Source organism: Polistes dominula, unplaced genomic scaffold, assembly GCF_049000335.1.
Source record: "Polistes dominula isolate Pdom_NZ unplaced genomic scaffold, Pdom_raw_medaka contig_373, whole genome shotgun sequence".
NCBI lineage: Eukaryota > Metazoa > Arthropoda > Insecta > Hymenoptera > Vespidae > Polistes > Polistes dominula.
The window spans coordinates 2,702,655-2,714,713 of record NW_028300899.1 but is presented as its reverse complement, the minus strand read 5'-3'; the positions used below and the strand labels follow the sequence as shown (position 1 = coordinate 2,714,713).

The window sequence follows — 12,059 nt, the reverse complement described above, 5'->3', positions numbered from 1 at the left end:
TGTATATATGTATCTACGTATGTACGCTAGGTGGATAATATCTTTACCTTGTCTCCACTCGATCTTCTCTATTCTCTCTCTCTTCACTATACTTTTATTAAGATCATGAAGAGCGAACGGAAATAATACGTAGCTAAAGATAATCATATATTGTCAATTATATTATATTATTTTCCTCTCTCTCTCTCTCTGTCTCTGTTTCTTTTTTTTTTTTAATTTTATATGAGACAGCAAGAGAAATATAAATCGATTTTTGTTTTCTAATACGATAGAATTTTAATCTGACTGATGCAACATTTAATCTTGTATTCGAAATGATTATTAGATTAACATTGATTGAAACAATGTAGGTCGTTCGATAGTATAGTAATAGAACTGTGAAGTGTAACAGTCGTATAATTGAATAAAAATAAAATGTAAATGAGAACATAAGAAAATGAAATATTTAAATAATATTAAGAATGTGGTATAACAAAAAATTCATCTTATAAATATAGATTAATAGATACATATAATGAAATAGAAATAAATATATTATCGTATTATTTATGGAAATCATTCATTATTTCAATAATAATAATTACATATAACGCAAATATAGATCGTATTTAAATGTATAAAAGTATCTTAGAAAAAAGAAAAAAGTAAACAAATGTATAAATTATCGTTCGATCGTAAATACACAAACACAAATATATATCTATATATACATATAGATATATAAACATACAAACAAGAAACTAAACATAGGTATATCAGAGGTTGATATTTGAGTGAGACAAACACGAAGGTAAACAATTCCATTACTCGAGGTGTCCCAGTGCGGTCGACCTTCAGTCCAGAGTTGTCCGTCGTAAATAGAAGTAGCGTGTCGGTTGATCGTAGGGTAATAGGTCCGATATCTCGAGGTAAGATGGTATAAGGGTAGTTTAAGTGCGTGTTTAGCGCCACCAACTCCCCACTGGCTTTTACATGGGACACTAAGGGCCACTAAGGGCTAGTATCGTGCTAGTGAGAAGAGACCATTCTGCTCCTGGTAAGCTGTAACACGATCCTTGCTTGCCTCAACGATATAAAATCACTTCACATTTTTTTTGCCCCCATCCCCTCCTAAATCGATCAATTTTTATTTTCTCTTCTTTTTCTTATTTTTTCTGACTCAGTTTTCTCATCCGTTTCATCATTCGTTTTTTTTTTTTTGTATATTTATATTTAACGATATTTCTCGATGATGGACATTTGTTAACAAATTATTCATCATTTCCATTAGTTTTATATTTATATTTTGTTTAAATAATATTGACGATCGTTCTCAATTGAAATTACATTATTACGTTTAAAAAAGTAAATATAAGTAATAGCTGAGAGTGAATGTGTAGACGATAAAATAATTATGTAGTTCTTTCTTTATTCTATCTCCTGTTTAAATACGCTATCTTAGACGATAAGATTAATATTTAGTCCTGCATTTATTTTATTTCCTGTTTGAACACGCTATCGATCTTGGTGAAAGGGAACTCCACTCGGAGATTAAGAGGAAGCAATATTCCGTTGTTTAAAAAAACGAAGTTCCGTTATGCATGATTTCACTACGATCTTTATCAAAAACTAAAGCTGTACCCATCAATTCACTATGGGGGAGGATCCTTCTGCTATTGGTCGATAGTATTGAAAATCTCCTACCCTCTCTAAAGGGGTGTTGCTCATTTATGATATAAATATGTAAGAGTTCCTTAGTCTATCAGTTCTTAATCTGTATCGGTCTGTATATCTGTTTGTCTGTATCGGTTCCTTAGGCCTTAGTTCTCAGTTTAATAATTATACTTTCAGTCTGATATATTCATCTGCGTATCTTATCAGTCAGTTTATCAGTAAATTAGTCAGTCAGTATTCATAACTTTTTTGTGTTCTGCATTTTTTGTAATCACGCCACTGTTTTGTAAACCTTTTGTAAATACCGCTCAACATCACATCATAATTAATTTAATAAACTATATATATATCATCATCAGTTCAGTAATATATATATTTCTCTCTGTCTGAACCCCCACAAATGAAAGATATATATATATATATTAAAATTCTATAGTATCTGTTTTGAGTCAATATGAAAAACTTCGTGAATATAAAAGGTACGTGGCAAGGAATTCATTTTTTGCAGCCCTTTAAAGCTTCCACATCCCTTTTCTCTGCAGCGTATCGAACAGAATGAAACAAATATGGTCGGCCAGTGAAAATGTTGTAAAAAATGTCATGCCTCGAGCGATCGTCGATAGACATGGCTTGGTAATTCGGTGAAAAGCGATTTTCGAGCTTACCATCGAAAGCTTTAATCCTCGCTCACGGCACGGCGTTGTCAGCGATCGATTATTTTCTTTTTTCTTTATTTATTTATTTATTTTTTTTTTTTGAGGGATAAAGGGAGGGGACGAAGTTTTTTTTTATTATTTTATATTTATTACATTTGTTATTTTATTTCGATTGTATTTTCATTTATTCAAATTTTGTATTCCAAATATCAAATTATCAACACTCTTGTAACGATCACAATAACAATAATAATAATAATAATAATAATGATGATGATGATGATTATTATTATTATATAATTAAATAAGACATATTTTTTTCGGATATTTCCGTCGTGTTATCGACAGATCATTTTATATTTTTTTCCCTTTGTTTTATAAAATTAGAAATAAATTTAATTGAAGCTTTTTCTCGATAAATATTTGAATTATCAACGTCAAACACGATTAACGACTTCCTAATACCCATCTGATGACAATTATAGATTTAGATTGTTCGATCAAACATTCTATGTTATTTCCTTCAGGCAAATACACAAATTAAAAACTTAAAAACATTTGTGGAATTTCTTTAAAAATTAACGAAAACAAAATTCATTCGCTTAAATTTATTTAAAGAGTTAGTAAAAATATGAAAAATGTTTAAACGTCAATTGTTTTTTTCTTCTAATTTTTATTTTCAACGCATTTAAATTGTTCGTTTCTTGCAAAATAGTCTAGTCAACGGTAGTAAATGTAAAACTATTCGACTTGTTCATATCTACGGTAGAAATAAAATGCAAACTGAAAAGGGCTGTCGTAGATTTTTCATAGACTTTATTTTCGAGTGTGCGAACTCGTGTGCGATCTTTGTACCTACGAAATCCGTTTGCTATTTTCATCGTTGCTGCTAGAATATGGTCACCGAGAGGATAGGAAAGATAGGATCCTACGATCGCCTGCGGAAATAGGACGTGGATTAGATGCGACTCGATAAGAGAACGTATTTCCAAGTGGCTCTCCTTCTGATCTTTTATTTTTCTTCTTTTTTCTTCTTTTCCTTCTTCTTCTTCTTCTTCTTGCTTTTTTTCTTTTTGTTATTCCCGAAAATTCACACCTAAAGAAAAAATAAATATGTCTCGGATTTTTCCTAACGTCATCAATTTATTTTTTCTTTGTATTATTATATTTTATATTTGTTTTCTTTCTAATTGCAAGAATGTTTTAATTCTTTTTTTTTTGATTTGTATAAAATAACAAATTGTATTATTTTCACATTAATTGCAAAACAATCGTATGGTGGTTTTATTGATTCATTATATTTCTTTGATAATTTTTCTTTTAATTTTGAATGGTAAATGAATGGTGTTGATCGATTTAGAATCGTTTGTCTTCGATCACCTTTGATCTCGATTACTTTTTAATCTTTTATATCATCTTTTTGTAGTAGTATCCCTTGTCGTTTCAACGTGACCAAGCTGAGAAGCTATTAAAGTTCTCCTCGGATTATTCTCCAATTAATTAGCTCGAACGATTTTTCAATTGCCGTTTCGGTCGTCGACTCGTCTCGACTTCTGAGAGCTTCGTTATCCTCGATTCGTTCTCGCCCTTAGAACTGGAATGGGTAATGAACTGAGGAGGGGGAGGGGGTAGTTTGTAGCAGGTTGTATTATTAAGATGTTACGCCCTAAGAGCTCCCTCAACGAGTTTGCCCGCTTTCGGAAATTTTCCTAGCGATGGATTTAAACTGACCCTCGATCCGAACAATTCGCACGTTTCTTTTTGGAAAATTCAATCAAAGAATTCATTCCTTAAATTGAATCATTCTTATAAAAGGAAGTAAAAACAAATTTTTTATTTAACAGAAAAATAACAAAAATAAAGATGATTGGGATATCAATCTTTGTCTTTTTCTTGATTATTTTTGGGATAATAATTATTGAAAGTTCGAACACATAAAGTATCATTTTCAATAGCCGAAAATTTATCGACTTTTAATCGAAACGTTTTTCAGACTTTCCTCTACTTTATATAATTACCTCTTCTCACCTAATCTCTCGCCTCACTTTACTTTTCACTCGTTCTCTCCCTATTTCTCTGTTCAAATTCCATCCACCTCGAATCATCGGTGGCTCGCGAATCGGCGATAAACTGGAAGGTTTCGAGCTGGCTGTCCACCCGAAGGACATCTATCGTTATATCGATCGTTTCTCACCCTCAACCCACCCTTTCTACTCTCTCCCTCTCTCTCTCTTTCTCTCTCTCTCTCCCTGTGTGTCTACTCGAATCTGTCGTTGGGAATACACACAAGAGATAGAAGGAGAAACAGATAGGAGTTTGCAGAGAGAGAGAAAGAGAGAGAGAGAGAGAGAGAGAGAGAAGGACTTGAGAATGTTAGAGTAAGTTATATATACACACATATGTATATATATATATACACATATATATAGAACCTACATACTTGGTAATACACGTGAAAACACACCTACATACACGTATACTAGAGAAACACACAGTGTACTCTGAGTCTACTTCGGGGCACCGACAGCAAAACCGCAAACACGCGGCTTGGCGCGGCCAAACCCCAAACCAGAGCTAACACTATGGATGCGTCTGGGTAAATAGAGCTTATGCAGTTTCGATGAAGGTACCAGAAACGCAAAAGGAAACGCGTCATGCATGTGTATGATCGTTTGTGTATTTCTCGGATATTTGTATATACAGTATATGGGACTGCTAAGACCGGTCATCTAAATAATTTCTATAATTATTGAAATAAGAAAATACGTTTAGAATCAAAATTAATCATTCTTAATTGGCAAGTCGTGTTACAAGGGGAACATTCATTTTCCCTTATTTCGAATTTAATGATAACTGGACGTTAAACGATTATATTGTTAATTACGATTCGTTTTTATCGTTTGTCTATTGTTTAAACAAATGTATTATTATTTAAATATTACTATTGTTAAGACAATTAAATGACGATTTTTTTTATATGAATGTCAATCGAATGTAGTCATTATTTAAGAAACTTTGAAAGTATTTATATTTTAAATTATTTTTTTTTTTTTATGAAAAATATTCCAAATTTAACTGTATAAATTCTGAATGAATATATTATTAAAAAAAAAAAAGAAATTTAACGACGCATACAAATCATGTTCTACCTTTTTTTTCAATTTATAAATAAGATAATTTTTTTCTTTTTTTAGTTATCTCAAATCTACATCAATGAAACATGTATAAGTTCAAAAAAATGTGTACAATTCAAGGAATAATGACACTATACTTGAGGTCTAGTCGAAGGATATAAAAAGTAGGAAAGAAAAAAAAATACAAAAGAAAAAGAAGAAATAAGAAAGGGTGAGACATTAGGAAAACCATTATTCGTTCATTGTAAACTCTCGACAGTAATAGAATTCGTCGTTAGACTTAAGTAAGACTTTGAAAACGAATCCCTTTCGATTAAACAATGAATAATTTATTGTTATTTATCATTTGTTACTACACCTATTACTATTTATTTTACTGTACGGAATTGAAAGATTGGCTACTTTATCTGACAAATAACTTCGACATTTATTTCTCTGATTGGATTCTTGTTATAATTTTTTGTTTATATCTCGTTTACTTATTACAAAATATCATTGTAAATTATAAGAGTTGTTATGTACAATAGATGTTTCTAAAAAGAGATTATTCTTTCTTTTTTTATCCCATTTTCTCTTTCCGTCTCTCTCTTTCTCTCACTCTATTTCTCTTTCTTTATTTTTTCTTCCTTTTGACAAATTGAAACGATTAAAGAGAATTTTCTTTTCGAAAATGTTCATCCAGAAAATAATTGTAGTTAAAATAGTAACTGTGAAAATTTTAGTGTTTTTAATTAAATGCCGGATAGTAAAAAAAGAAAAAGAGAAAGACTTCAATTATAAATTTTAAATATCGAAAATGAAAAATTCTATCATTTATTTAATCAAATTTCTATGTCCTATGTCAGTTCTTCGGATATTTCTATAAAACGAAGGGTAGATGAAAATGACGAGAAAATTACTATATTTGAAGTCTTCAATTAATTTTACTTTACTGTTTTTTACTTCTTTTTTTTTATATATATATAATGTATCCCTCTGTAATATATATGGGGCATTCACCGTCAAATCGACCACTTTTCACCCTGACCCCCCTAATAATTTTTTTTGGGTTTGGTAAAAAAATTTGAAAAAATTCTGAGAACTGTTTTTCGTAGGGTAGTATAGGATGAAAAACTTTCAGCCAAATCGAAAGGGGTCAGTATCAAAAGTGGTCGATTTGACGTGAAATGCCCCATATATATGTAAAGAAAATATAATTTCTTAGAAGAAAGAAGAAGATGGCAAATTGTTGTTACTGAATGATATTTTCGTTTGATCACTCGGAGAAATTTCATAGTGACCTTTTATACAATCATTAAACATTTTACCAGACTTCTGACAATTTCTATTCGAATGCTGACAGTTTCGCTGTCCATGACCGTCCTGGTTGCGTGGACGTCTAGGTGATCCACCACCTCTTCTTCCGCGGAGGTTTCAGCAGAAGAAACGTCGTGGTGGTCCTTCACAATCACGGGCACCACCACGTGGAGCACCACCCTCGTCGGTACCTCTTCCTCCTTCTTCCCCACTCTCACCAGAATTTTCTCCTTGTTGTTGTTGATTAGACCCGGAATACCGATTACTCAGAATGTAATAATAATCTTAATTACGTCGTGGTCTATAACGACGTTATTGGCCACCACTCTCGTTGGTATTCCCTTCTTCTCCCGTTTTTTCATCAGCGGATTCATATCCTTTTTGTCCTTCGCGTGGTGGTCGACGCTGTGATCGAACGTTTCCACGTCATGGATATATTCGGTGACATCCGCGATAACCTCTAAGTTTATCAGCAGCATAGGGTGAACCTTTTACTGCTTTACCAGTTGGTCTGGTAACATTGGTGGCTTCGTGACCTTTTACTCCGATGACTACGTGAAATTCGACTACCTCACGATCGTCAACACTGCGCACGGCTTTTCTGGGGTTATTTTAAAAAATTTCAAATATTTGAAGGACCAGCAAGAAAATGTCAAAGATATTCTGTTAGTTAATGCCGTTATTGAAATTGTTAAGGCAAGTGATAATAATAAAAACATGATGAAAATAATTCGTAACACCTCTCAATGTTCCTAGTCTTATAACATGGCACGTTATCTATGATCGAAATAACGAGAACGACGGTTTCGTTGGTTCGATAACAGAAATACCGAAAATGGCAAACAAAGTCTTCTTCATAGTTCAGAAACTCTCGCAAGTTTAACCACGATTTACGCAATTCGAATTAAATCTTATAAGTTCTGTGTCAAGAGTTACTACGTTATCGTATCATTATAATTCCACTAGATAACCGATTGAAATAATTTTTTTTTATCTCCTCATTCTATCTACAAATCAAAAGGGAAGTATAATTTTGATAAGTATTATAGAGCAAACGAGCAAGCTGCACAAGGATAAGTTCAAATAGTAATGACAATAATAATTACTTGTCATAAGTTATCGTTTCAATGATTTCATTCTAATCGAAGATGATATCTCTCTGTCATTTTTTCTTTTATGAAAAATTAATTTTTTAGAAAAAAAAGAAACAACACTTTAAATTAATTTATCGACGACGTATATACGGATTTGTTATTTTTGTTTTTAACAAATACATTTTGCAGTTTTATTTATATTACATATATTAATTAATGTGATAAATATATATACATAAACGGCGTATGTATATAATATACACATACTATATATAAATTATATATATTTTTCTATTGAAGAATTTTATTTTCTCAAATGAAATCTTTCAACCGATCAATCTTGATGAGAAATTAACAATTTAATTCCTAGGCATTTAAAAAAAAAAATATGAAACAAACTCACTGGAGAGAAATAAAAATGCGAATGTAAAAACATAAAGCAAAATCGAAAGAAAAAAAAGGAAGCGTACAAAGAGAGAGAGAGAGAGAGAGAGAGAGAGAGGGGAGAGAGAGAGAGGGAGAGAATAAGAGTGGGATTGAAGGGAGAAAAAAGAGTCGAGAGACGAAGTTTTAAAAAAAAAAGTTCACAATCAAAAATCATTGTAAAATTTTTAATAAAAAAAAAACCCCAAAAATAGGATAAGAGGAAAGGAAGAGAAATAAAGGTACCAGTCACGATAGAATAATTAGTACGAGGAAAAAAACAAAAAACAAGGAAAAAAATCGAATTTTTTTATTCATTTCTATTTGATTTAGAAAGAGAGAGAGAGAGAGAGAGCGAGAAAAACAGAAAAAGAAAAAAAAATAGAAAGATAAAGAAAGAGAAACAAAAAGAGTAAAAAAAAAAAAAAAAAAGATGAAAGGTTAGGACGGGATGAAAAAAGGGAGTATCGGATGGGATGGTTTGTGGGGTGGATTTGGGGGTGTATAGGATGAGTGGGTGGAATGGTGGTAGGGTATTGGCGGTAGGTAGGGGTGAGCTTTCGTAGCTTTCGAAAGCGATGGAATAATAAAAAGAACGCGTCGAAATCGCACACACGCGGTGCCAAAGTGCCGAAGAGTGTTTCGCCGTGTTCGAACTAATCGATGCGTTAATCTCCCAGCCTTTTATCCCCCACTCGTTCATTCTCTTTCTCTTTTTCTCTCTTTCTCTCTCGTTTTATTTTTCTTTTTGTCTCTTTCACTACCACCCACTCAACGTGTCAGCCCTTTTACGATCGAGTCGCGTCGGCGTTCGTAGCAACGGCACCCACCAAGCTCGAATATTTTCTCTCTCCGCAGAAAAGTCGAAGAACTGCAAATGGGTGGTGGGAGGGGGGACGGCTAGGGGGAGGAGGAAGGTTCGAGATATTTCCTAAAATTCCGCAGTGCCAGCCGCAGAATCCACCCTTTTTCCAATTTTTTCTTTCTCTCTCTCTCTCTCTCTCTCTCTCTTTTTCTTTTTCTTTCTAGTCCTCTTTTTCGTTGTATTTTTTTCTTTCTTTCTTTATCCGTATTATGAACAATTTAAAAAACAAAAGTTTTATTTTGTGTATTCCTTTACTAGACTCTTTTAACCATTCGAAGATTCTTCTTCATGTTTCCATGGAAAGTGATTTAATTGTTATTATAAGATTAGAAATTTTTGTTTTGTTTTATGTCATGTTTTTTTTATGTTTCGTTATATTTGTATTTTATTCGATTAATTTGTAAAAATAATCCGTATGTTTGTATGAAATTGCATTTGACTGAGTTATTTTAGAAAAAGTAAACGTATTTAGATTTGTAAATAAACTCATATTTTATATTAGATTTGATATAATAAATGATTTTTATGAATAATAAATACGCAAATATACAGGCCTTTCATTTAAGGCTAAAGGGCACAAAAAAATGTCATATACTAAATATATGATTTTTATAAGAATAAAGAAAAAGATTACAATAATTTGTTTGCATTCTCTATAATTCACATCAAAGAAAATAATTTATTGCAATTATTTGTCTCACTCTCTTTTATCTTTCAATTTATGTACTGGTCATAACAGATGAATTAAACATAACTATAATATTTTTTTGTGATAAAAAAATGTATTCATGTATTTATATATATATATATAAATTGTAAAAAAAAATGTTAAATATAAATATAAATACATGTCGGATACATATGAACGTATGCATTTGTAAATTTGCACGAATTTTCCAAATTACCTAATAACATTAAAATGACATTATGATATTTATGCATGTAACATGTCACAATAAATAATGCGTATATATTTTAAATTTCATCACCATGAATCGAATCCTCCAATTATTCCAACTGTTAAGAAATAAATTATTTAAAAAGGCGAATATTTGAAATTCCAAAGATTTTTCAATTTTCATTTTCCTGTTTTTTTTTTTTTTTGATTCGCAAAAAGGTGCAGGTGTCAAAGTTTCTTTAGATCGATCGTAAAAATATCCTAGCATACTACTCGTACGCCTGGTAACGATAACTGTAACGATAATTTCAGGTGCCCCTCTTTTTCTTTTTCTTTCTTCGTTTTGAACGATAAGGTTGGTACGAGCCAACGTTGTAAAAATTTTCATCGCCTTGTGCGATATAAATGGCTGAACGGAAAAATGAAAGGTGCTAGTAAATACAAACGCACGAGTAACAGTGGTTGTAGCGTTTTAAATTCGACGAATTGCGAAATTTTCTATCGTTTCAATTCCCGATGAAAAGATCGTAAAACATACGAATGGAAAAGATTATTATTACCAGAATTACGATCGAATTACCACCGATCTTGATTCAATCGAGACAATAGCACAGATTTTTCTGCTTATCAAATCACGATAAATTATTAACAACAATTTACTTGCTTGATCTTTTTTCTCTTCTATTTCTTTCCCAGATAGCATTCTAATATTCTTACAAAATTAATCTAAATCATTTGTCTTGTTTTCAAAAGTCGAACAGAGATTAGAAAGTTTTTGAATCGTGGCAACAAGTGTTCGAGAGATATGGAAAAGTGCCAAGATATATTATTTAAACGAGCACCGTTCTTTCTTACATAAATAATTTTATCCAAGATATTGAAAACTTTTTACCGATTGTGAGTGATATCTCTTATCTTTTTATATTTTATAAGTTTCATGCATGTTACGTAAAAATATTAGATATGTATATATATATTGAATATTAAAAATAAAAATATCATAGATATAATATAAATTTATATTTAGGGTAGCGGGTAGACTCATCTTAACGATCCCAATTTAGAAAGGTCTACTTTAGGGATACAACCCTGCCTACATTAGCCTTGATTCTCTTCTACCTCCAAAAACTGGGAGAAATTCAAGTCCTAACTTTCGATCCTATCCAAAAACCATCAAACTTCTTTTACACAATTTTCTTTACCCTACTCGCCAGCACGTGTGGCAAGTTTGACATTTTAATACACAGCCCTATCAAATCACAACCAAATGCACATTTAAAAAGCCCAAACAGAAACACAATTAGTAAAAATTATATTATAAGAGGCCTATGTTCAATAGTGAATTGAAATAATTAAATGATGATGATGATATTTGCAACATGTTTAATTATTTTTTTTAAAATTATTTTCTTTTTTATAAAATGCATAAAATTTGTACGAATAATAAAGATAATAATAAATGATAATAGAGATTTGCTTGGATTTGTGAGAGAATCCATAAAAAAACAAAAAATCGGTCATAAAATTTCATCGTCTTTTCGCGAGATTTTCAGTGGCAAAGACTATAGGTATGGGAGGGTAAAGAGTGAAGAGGGAGGTGAATACTCCGTAAAGATTACTCCGCGTGTTCCAAAAGAGATGACACTCATTTTCCCGACCGTTGATTCCGGATGGATCCTCAGGAAACTTGCCCTTACCCCTTTCTCAGTAATTTTTCTTTTTTTCTCGAACACGACCCTTCCTCTTTTTAGAGTATAAAGAAAAGAGTGAAACATCACAAACATCATCACCCACAGCAACAAAAACAACAACAACAACAACACAACAACGCAAAACAACAACTACTACTACTACGATGACAACGCTAACATTGCCATTCAGTTCTCGATCAAACGGGAATTGTTACGATGCAGTCGTGAAATTTTAGTGTCGCGAATATCCGATTTGTTCTACTCTTTCTCTTCCTTCCTTTCCCTTTTTTTTTTTTTTCCTTTTGTGTCTGGATATTTTTCTTTCTTTCTTTCTTATTGTTTGTCACTG

General features: G+C 31.7%; 1 protein-coding gene and 1 pseudogene across 2 annotated transcripts in view; one reads left to right on the top strand and one right to left on the bottom strand.

Annotated features, from left to right (window-relative positions):
- The window catches only part of LOC107063836 (uncharacterized), a 244,597-nt gene that overhangs the window by 74,479 nt on the left and 158,059 nt on the right, over positions 1–12,059 (top strand). The gene's annotated exons all lie outside the window — the stretch shown is intronic.
- Positions 4,283–7,345, bottom strand: LOC149033464 (Y-box-binding protein 1-like; annotated as a pseudogene).